Source organism: Dendrobium catenatum, unplaced genomic scaffold (assembly GCF_001605985.2).
Source record: "Dendrobium catenatum unplaced genomic scaffold, ASM160598v2 fragScaff_scaffold_35, whole genome shotgun sequence".
Taxonomy (NCBI): Eukaryota; Viridiplantae; Streptophyta; class Magnoliopsida; order Asparagales; family Orchidaceae; genus Dendrobium; species Dendrobium catenatum.
Window position 1 is genome coordinate 621,516 of NW_021318497.1, and position 8,116 is coordinate 629,631.

Here is an 8,116-nt window from a genome sequence, read left to right on the forward strand (position 1 = left end):
ATTTTTATAGAAGTTTATTAAATAATCAAAATATTAAAATAATTTTAGAACAATAATAATTTAACCTTGAAGAAATTTTTCTAATATGTAAATAAACACATAAAAAATACTACAAATGCATGCTTTCATATGAATGATAAAGAGCGCGTAAAATATATGTTGAATACAAAACATGACACAACATTCAAAACCTGACATATTTCTAGGATAACCATTGTACATGGCACCAACATTCAACAATAAATCTTAAAGTCAAAATTTTCAATTAAGTTCAACTACAAAAGCCAATATCTCCCACCACTTCCTTCTCTTCTACAAAACAATAAAGTAAAACAACAACAATGCATACATGTTCTTAAGAATTTCTCACTCCTTTAAGTGCGTGGTTTCAATCTATACCCATTGACTTTGATGCTTTGTAAAGTTTTCTTATTTTGTATCCTGATGGCACCATCAAGAAAAATTTTGATGATAGTGAAAAGACTGATCCATCAAAATTTGACTTTTTCATGGCAATACATTCCCTTATAATCAAATATCAACACATCTTGCCCAACAAAGAAATCATATAAGAAAACTCTACCACCATGCATCTTCCTTATTTCTGTCATGTATTTTTCTTATCTACATACAACTTCTCTTTAAATTTTTTCAACTTAGTAATAATGGTAGAACCTTGCATGTGGAGAAGTGAAAAAAATCCTCATTCTTGTTATGATTTTTATTTTAACTCTTTGAAGAAGATGATGAATGCATGATTCTACCCATCGTTTAGACTTTTGATTTCCAAGAGAAGAAAGTATGATACCCACTCAAGAGTAGGTGAGGACTAAAAAGAGAACTTCTTCAGCTCCTATGGTTTCTATAGATTTTAATGGGAGGAAAGTTTGAAATTTTTGAATAATAATCTTCAAATGCAACGAAACAAACCCATTTTGAAATAATCAAATATTATTAAAATTAAAATTAATTATTGTATTCATGCATTTAAAAATCATACTATCAAAATTTAATAGAATGGAGAATAACAATTATCCTTAAATAAAAAGTCCCTCCTTCCCTCTTTCTTCAAAATTAATTAGATTACATAATAGAAAAAAAATCGATGTCTTATAATATAATTGTCATGCCAAATAATAAGTTTTATTATAAATATTAAAATAATATAACATTCATATCTTACAATTCTTTAAACAAATGAGAAGCATTGATACAAAGAAAACTTGTTCACAAAGTTTTAAGAAATTTTAATTTTTTTAAACTAAATTAGCTAATATGTTACCTTCTAAAATAAGAAAATAAAACCGGTAAATAGAAAAAAGCTAAAATTGTCAATCCAACCCGCTTAAAAAGTTTAGGTTTGAATTGATTCTTTTAATAAATAAATCTAATTCAAATCCAAAATTCCAACCAATGTACTAAATTTTAACCTAAAAATGACTAGTTTGTATGCTTTTTCCTTTGTGAGAATTAGCCTAAACTCATAATTGATAATTTATTAAAAAATTTTATAATCAAAAAGTTAGAATTGAATCAAATTTTGATAGTATGTTTCAATCATTAAGGCCTTTCAGGGCGCTGCAGCATTCAAAGTTATGGCACCACAATGCTCCCTTCTTCCCTCTCAAAGATTTTTTTTTTAAGTATATTAAACAAAACCTAATCTAGAGGATAACGTTGCCTCCCTATAAGCGTTAAGTCTATAGTCTTCAGTCATATTTGTGTAGATTTTTCATTTGGCTAAGGTGGATGATTGTTTTTTTTTTCAATTCGGTCTGATTAGTATCTTTTTCCTTCTTTTTAGGATTAACTTCAGTGTTACTAGGAAGATATCCAATGGGTCTACTACTCACAAAAATAATAAGCTGACTTACTTGCATTTCCAAAATTTTAAGTGAAGCAGCTAGGTTTTGTAATTGAGTTTCCAATTTTATGACTACATCTTTTAGTGGTGTCTTCCAAATTTCATACTAATTTCTTTGATTAAATCCAAGAGGATATGCTGGTCATGGATTTTTATTAGATTGATTATATTATTTTAATTTATGTCTTGATTATTTTAACCAGAATTTCATTAATTTTCATCATTATTATTTGACCAATTAAAATTTGGGTGATTCCTTCAACCTAAATTATATGTATTTAAATAGGGATTATTTTAGCTTTCAATCAAATTTATATTTTCAACCCCTTGGATATCATTTTCTTCCACCGAGTTTTATCTTCCAAATGTAAAGATGAATCAAAATTTAATCCTAAAGTGCTCAATTTTTTTATATTGCTGCAACTTGTGCAGTCAAAATGGAGAAAGAATAATTTTCATAAACACCAACCACTCTCTTAGGATTTACCCTATCAGCAGGCCGCTAAAATTATTTGTTTTCATTTATTTCAATTAATCCAATCAGATAAGGTATGTTGAAAGCACTTTCTAAGCATCTCCTTGAATCTCTCCTAACTCTTATAAATAGATTCTACTTTTAACTGAGTAAAAGAAGTAATGTCATTTCTAAGCTTGGAAATCTTAGAAGGTAATAAATACTTCCCTAGAAATTTATGAGCCAACTCATTCAATGTGGTAATAAAACTTGGAGGTAAAAAATTTAATCATATTTTTGCCTTATCTCTTAAAGAAAATGGGAACAATTTAAGTCTAATAGCATCATCCCTAACACTATTCTATATAAATGTTACACAAATTTGTAAAAAACTTACTAAATATAAGTTAGGGTCTTCAATGGGAGTTTCCCTAAAGTAAGAATTTTGTACCATTTAAATTAATTCAAAATTATTTGCTTGGATGGTGGGTTTATTTATGTTTTGGTGAATTTTATAAACTAAAGGATTTGTAGAATTCTTAAGAGGTCTAGAATGATCTAAGCTTTAAACAGGGCAGGTCATTTTAAAAATCTTTTTGGTGGTTCTAATTTTATAAAGAGTTCTCTCAATTTTAGAATCAAAATTTAAGCATGCCTCTCCTTTATGTCTTGTAAGTATGCAACCAAAAATATGAAATAAGTAAATTAAAATGAAAAAAAAAACCTAGTAGGACATATTATGTAATTTATAAAGAAAATAAATTCTTCCCCTGTAACTATGTCAATAATTTGATAGAGGCGGTGGAGTAACCTAAAGAATCATGAAAAAGATTTAAGACTCTATAATCTCTAAATAATGTTTATATTTTTTTTATATAAAAATTGTAAAAATCTCACTTAATATACACAAATATATATGTTGAATCAAGTAATATAGTGATATAGTATAGTATCGATCTCACGAGGAAGAATGTTTACTTATAAATACTAGTAGTAACAACTTTTAACTATAATAATTATCCTACTCAATTAAAATAAGTTTTGATGGAGATTCAATCACTTAAATTAAAATAAAAAATAATTAATTAAAACACTATTTGGATAAACTATTTTAGATCGATGGAATATAAATATAATATGTTTCCTAATGATTTGTTTTTCTATGTATATGTATCACCAACTGCTCACTCAAGCTTGAAGTGACAAATGGTAGATTAAACCATTCCAATCTCAATACCACTATAAAATTCCATGGTCTATCACCCACGAAAAATCTTAGAAGAGTAAATAAAGCATGTACTGTTAAACACCCCTCATGATAATTCATCTCTATAAATTTGATATATGACAAGCGCTATGCCTAGACTTGCAAGCGCTATGCCTAGACTTGCATCATACTAATACAACATACCTAGTTGTGCATAATTTTTTATTTCTAGGCTCAATATTATACATACTATTAACTACACATATGACCACTATGTATATTAAATGTAGACAAAATATATTAAAAGCATCATGAAATTATTAATGAAGAGAACACATTAGTACTCCATAATTTATTTAAAGGTTTGAGAAGGTTGTTAAACCTCACAAAACTAGCCCGAGGTACACTAAGATGGAAGGGTGAATTGATAATTTAAAAAATCCTAAAAAGGAATACTATTATTTTTGTAAATGTTTCAAAACTTTGAAATAAATAATTTGATCACATGAAGCATAAGCTAACAATTTAACAACAATTTCAATAATGATGATGAAATTCTAATTAACATGACATAACATTAATCTCAAATTTTCACTAAGCAGTTATCATTAAAATTAAATGCAAAAAATAAGATGAGAAAAATGAAAAAGCATACCAAAATTTAAATTATAGTGGTTCATTAAACCTTGACCTACGTCCACTCTGGGATCCACTCCCCTAAGTCTCCCAATTTGGGAATTGCACTAGCAAAAAAGTGAGTCTTTTTTACTCCCACAGCAAGGCGAAGAAGCCTTTACAAACTCACTTTTACCAAACCTGATGTGGTAGAGTGTCAGAAGCTATGTCACCTTCCTCGATATTGGAAGCGAACCTTGAATCATTTTTCTCTCTCCTAGAGAAGGCTGAGAACCTAAAGCTTTTTCTCTCTCCTAGCGAAGGCAAAGTACCTTGAGAACTTGACTTAGAAGCATCTCTCCCATTAGATCCTTCAATAACTCACCAAGGCCACATGAGGAGCAAGGGTGTAGCTAGCCCGAAGCAACCATGTAATCCCTTCACATTCCTTCTCCCTCACGCTTAACCTTATCTTCTTCTTCCTCTTAAATCCTGGATTTCTATCAAAGACTTCTCTCTCAGAGTTCCTTGCCCATCGATCCAATATGATGTAAACAGTTACTTAGACAAACTGTTCAACTTTTTAAACACGTCATATAGTATGATCTAAAGATCATCCAATACGATCTTTTTACTTTCTCTCTATTCATACATGAAGATTTATGTGATTATTAAAAATTATCTCTATCAATCATCCTATATTGTATCATTGCACAATACAGTTAGTTAATTTTAAGTTGATTGTCCAGTATGATATGAATATCATATAATATGATTAGTTTAAAAATCCTGATTTCGTTTGGTACGATCTTTTGAACAACCAAATTTCATCTAAGCCAATGGTAAAGAACGATCAAGTTTGTATAATGCGATCAAGATAATTAATTAAACCACGATTTGATTGACTAATTATGAGGGTTAATTTAAATAAAATTTTAAATGTTCATAGAGTACAAATCAGATCGTACAATATAATTAATTCAAAAATCAAACTTTCAGTATCTTACTTGATTTATCCGACAGCTAAGGTTTTCATATCGTAACAAATCATACAATACGATCTAAATCATACAATATGTTTAGCTCACGGGAACAAATTATTCAATTAGTCATTAAGCCCATTATTTCTATAATTGATTGTATTATATGATTATAAGTCGTACAATGCGATTAGTACCAAAAAATTTTAACTTTAAATTTTTTACACTCCCCCTGTGTGTGTGCATGATCCCCCAATATCATACACTCTTATGTGACAAGATTCAAGAAATATAGAAATATATATATATATATATATATAAGTATAAACTCTGTTTACTTGACATTCCTATTTTACCTAGTCTTGAGCTTTAAGTCACTACAGGAAAAATGGCTATTACTGGCGGTTCTAAAAAACCGCCGGTTAATATAGGCTAACTGCCAGAAAAAACCATCGGATTTAGGCGTTTTTCCTGTAGTGAGTAGTCTTGAGTAGTTTATATTTTTCATGCAATATTAGTGCTCACAGATAAAAGAAATATCTAAAAAATTCACTAAAAAAAGTAACAATTCAATCAGTAATATTTGTCATCAGCAAAATTATAGATTAGAAATCTTGGATTGGAACAATCTCTTCTCTTTTTATAATGGCAAATAATACTGGTTGATAGGAAAGATAAACAAAAAATTCTCTTAACCTCCCCCTCACTAGGTGATAAATTTAAAAATTAGGGGTTATATTTTTTTATTTTTTTAATGAAAAATAAAAGGAAAATAAAATATCAGAAAATAAAAGCAAACACATGATTCTATTAAAGTAAAACATAGTAAATATACATATTCTCCCCCTTTGACATCAATAAAAAGAGGAGGAACAACAAAAAAGGCTAACATTATAAGAAAAAAAATAGTTAAACACGACCAATAAATACTAAAAATAAGATGGATCCTAATCAAGTGGTGGTGGTGATGGTTGTTGAAAGTATTTATTTATGGATGTGAAATGATCTTCAATTAGGGAAAGGTTTTAAGGAGGCATCCGTGTAGAAATTGGGAAGATTATCTAAAGGAGCAAGGTAGTTGACTTGATATTTCTTATCTAAGACATAGCTTATGATGTGTCCTAATTCAACATTTTACTTTTTTATTGTATTGGGATGTCAAATAGGAGTCATATTTTAGATAAAATTGATAAACATCTCATCTTCATCAAATTGGGTATTGGACATTATTAGATAGGTGACTATGAAAAGCAATGGAGTAATGTTGACACGATCTCCAGTTTTGGATATAATTGAAGTTCTAAAAGTATGTTGGTTAACCTTGGCATTCTGATTTAGGGATTGGACTAAGGGTTGATGTTGATTTATGGCCACATTTCAAATAGTCGGGTTTATAACACTCCAGTAAAAATCAGTTATGGAGATCAGGGATTGTGATGAGGACCTTCAGCAGAAAGACATATTTGCTCCCCTAAATCTTTCTTTATGATTTCTACAAGTTGTCGGCATACATATGAGTTCATGGTGAAAGTTTTCGTATTGATCCTAAGGTCAGCTAGGAATTTGTAGAGTTGTTCAGAAGTAAAAGGAAAGGCTAGTGTAAGTAGGAATTGGTGAGTGGTAGAGGTAAAGAGGTTCATCACCTCAAAGTTGATAGCAAGTTGATTGAGCATTCTAGAGGGGGTGATTCAAGCCTCCTTGAATTTGTATTAAGCATTTTCATATCTCACAGATAAAATTTGATCATCAAAGTGACAAGAGGAGGAGCTCCACTGGATCATTCTACCATGTTTACGTCATCTAAACTTTTGAGGATTCTAGGATATGAATGTAGGAATTGAGAGAAGGTAAATGTTGAATGGATTGAAAGCTTAAAAACTCTCCAATTTATAGAATTGATGTCGATTGTATAGTACAATCAAGGGAATTAAATCTTCTGGATGACTTATCAAAAAAAGGTGATCAAATTGTACAATACGATCAATATCATACTAGACGATCTTAAGAAATTATGTTTATCCCAAGGAGTCATTTGAATGACTTTTGACTAAATGCATCGTACATTACGAACAGATGTTCGTACCATATAAATTGTAATTATTATCATACAACCATATTGAATTCGTTCTAGCATTTTTTAACATGTGTATCATATATATAATATGAAGGGTGGTTTGTATAGTATGATCACAAATAATTGAATTCATCTAGGCCATTTATTTGGCTAATTGCTGTGATTTGTGTATAAGTGGACATATCGTACAGTATAATCATCGATCTAATAATATGATAAGAAAATTTTGGTTTTCATTTTTTTTTTATCTTGTGAAAAGTGTGTGTGTAATGATAAAAAAACAACCCTTTTAAAATAAAAATAAAAAAATGATAATACATGAATCAATAATAATAAATAAATAAACATATATAATGTAACACATGCAAATTGCTAATTTCAAATGATAAAAAGTTTGACATATCCTGAGTTGCATATGAATGTCTATAACACCTAGTTTCATCCTCAGGGTGTTAAAGGTGTCATAGACTAGGGGTTTAGTAAATATATATGCCAATTAATTTTTAGTAGCTACATAATATAGCTCTATATCCGCTTTTGTCACATGGTCTCTAATGAAATGATGCATAATGTCTGTATGTTTGGTCATTGAATGTTGGATAAGATTCTTTGATATACAAATGGCACTAGTATTATCCCACATGATTTGAGTAGTGCCTATAGGTAGTCCAAGATCTAAGATTTATTATTTAAGCCATAGGACTTGTGTAATACAGATCCCTACGGCAATATATTTTGCTTCAATAGTAGATAGGGATACAAAGATTTTTTTTTTACTAGACTATGAAACTAAAGATTATCCTATGAATTGATATGTTCCAAAGGTACTTTTCCAATCAACCCTATAACCTCCAAAGCCAGAATCAGGATATCCTATGATTTTAAAAGAAGTATTATGTCTATGATACCATATTCTTAAGTT

The 8,116-nt window shown here is 29.3% G+C and overlaps 1 non-coding gene across 1 annotated transcript; it reads left to right on the forward strand.

Moving 5' to 3' along the window:
- Positions 1–2,410: 2,410 nt before the first annotated feature.
- On the forward strand, positions 2,411–2,517 carry LOC114579320. The gene has a single exon (XR_003700246.1). It is a non-coding gene; the product is annotated as a small nucleolar RNA R71 (small nucleolar RNA).
- Positions 2,518–8,116: the final 5,599 nt, after the last annotated feature.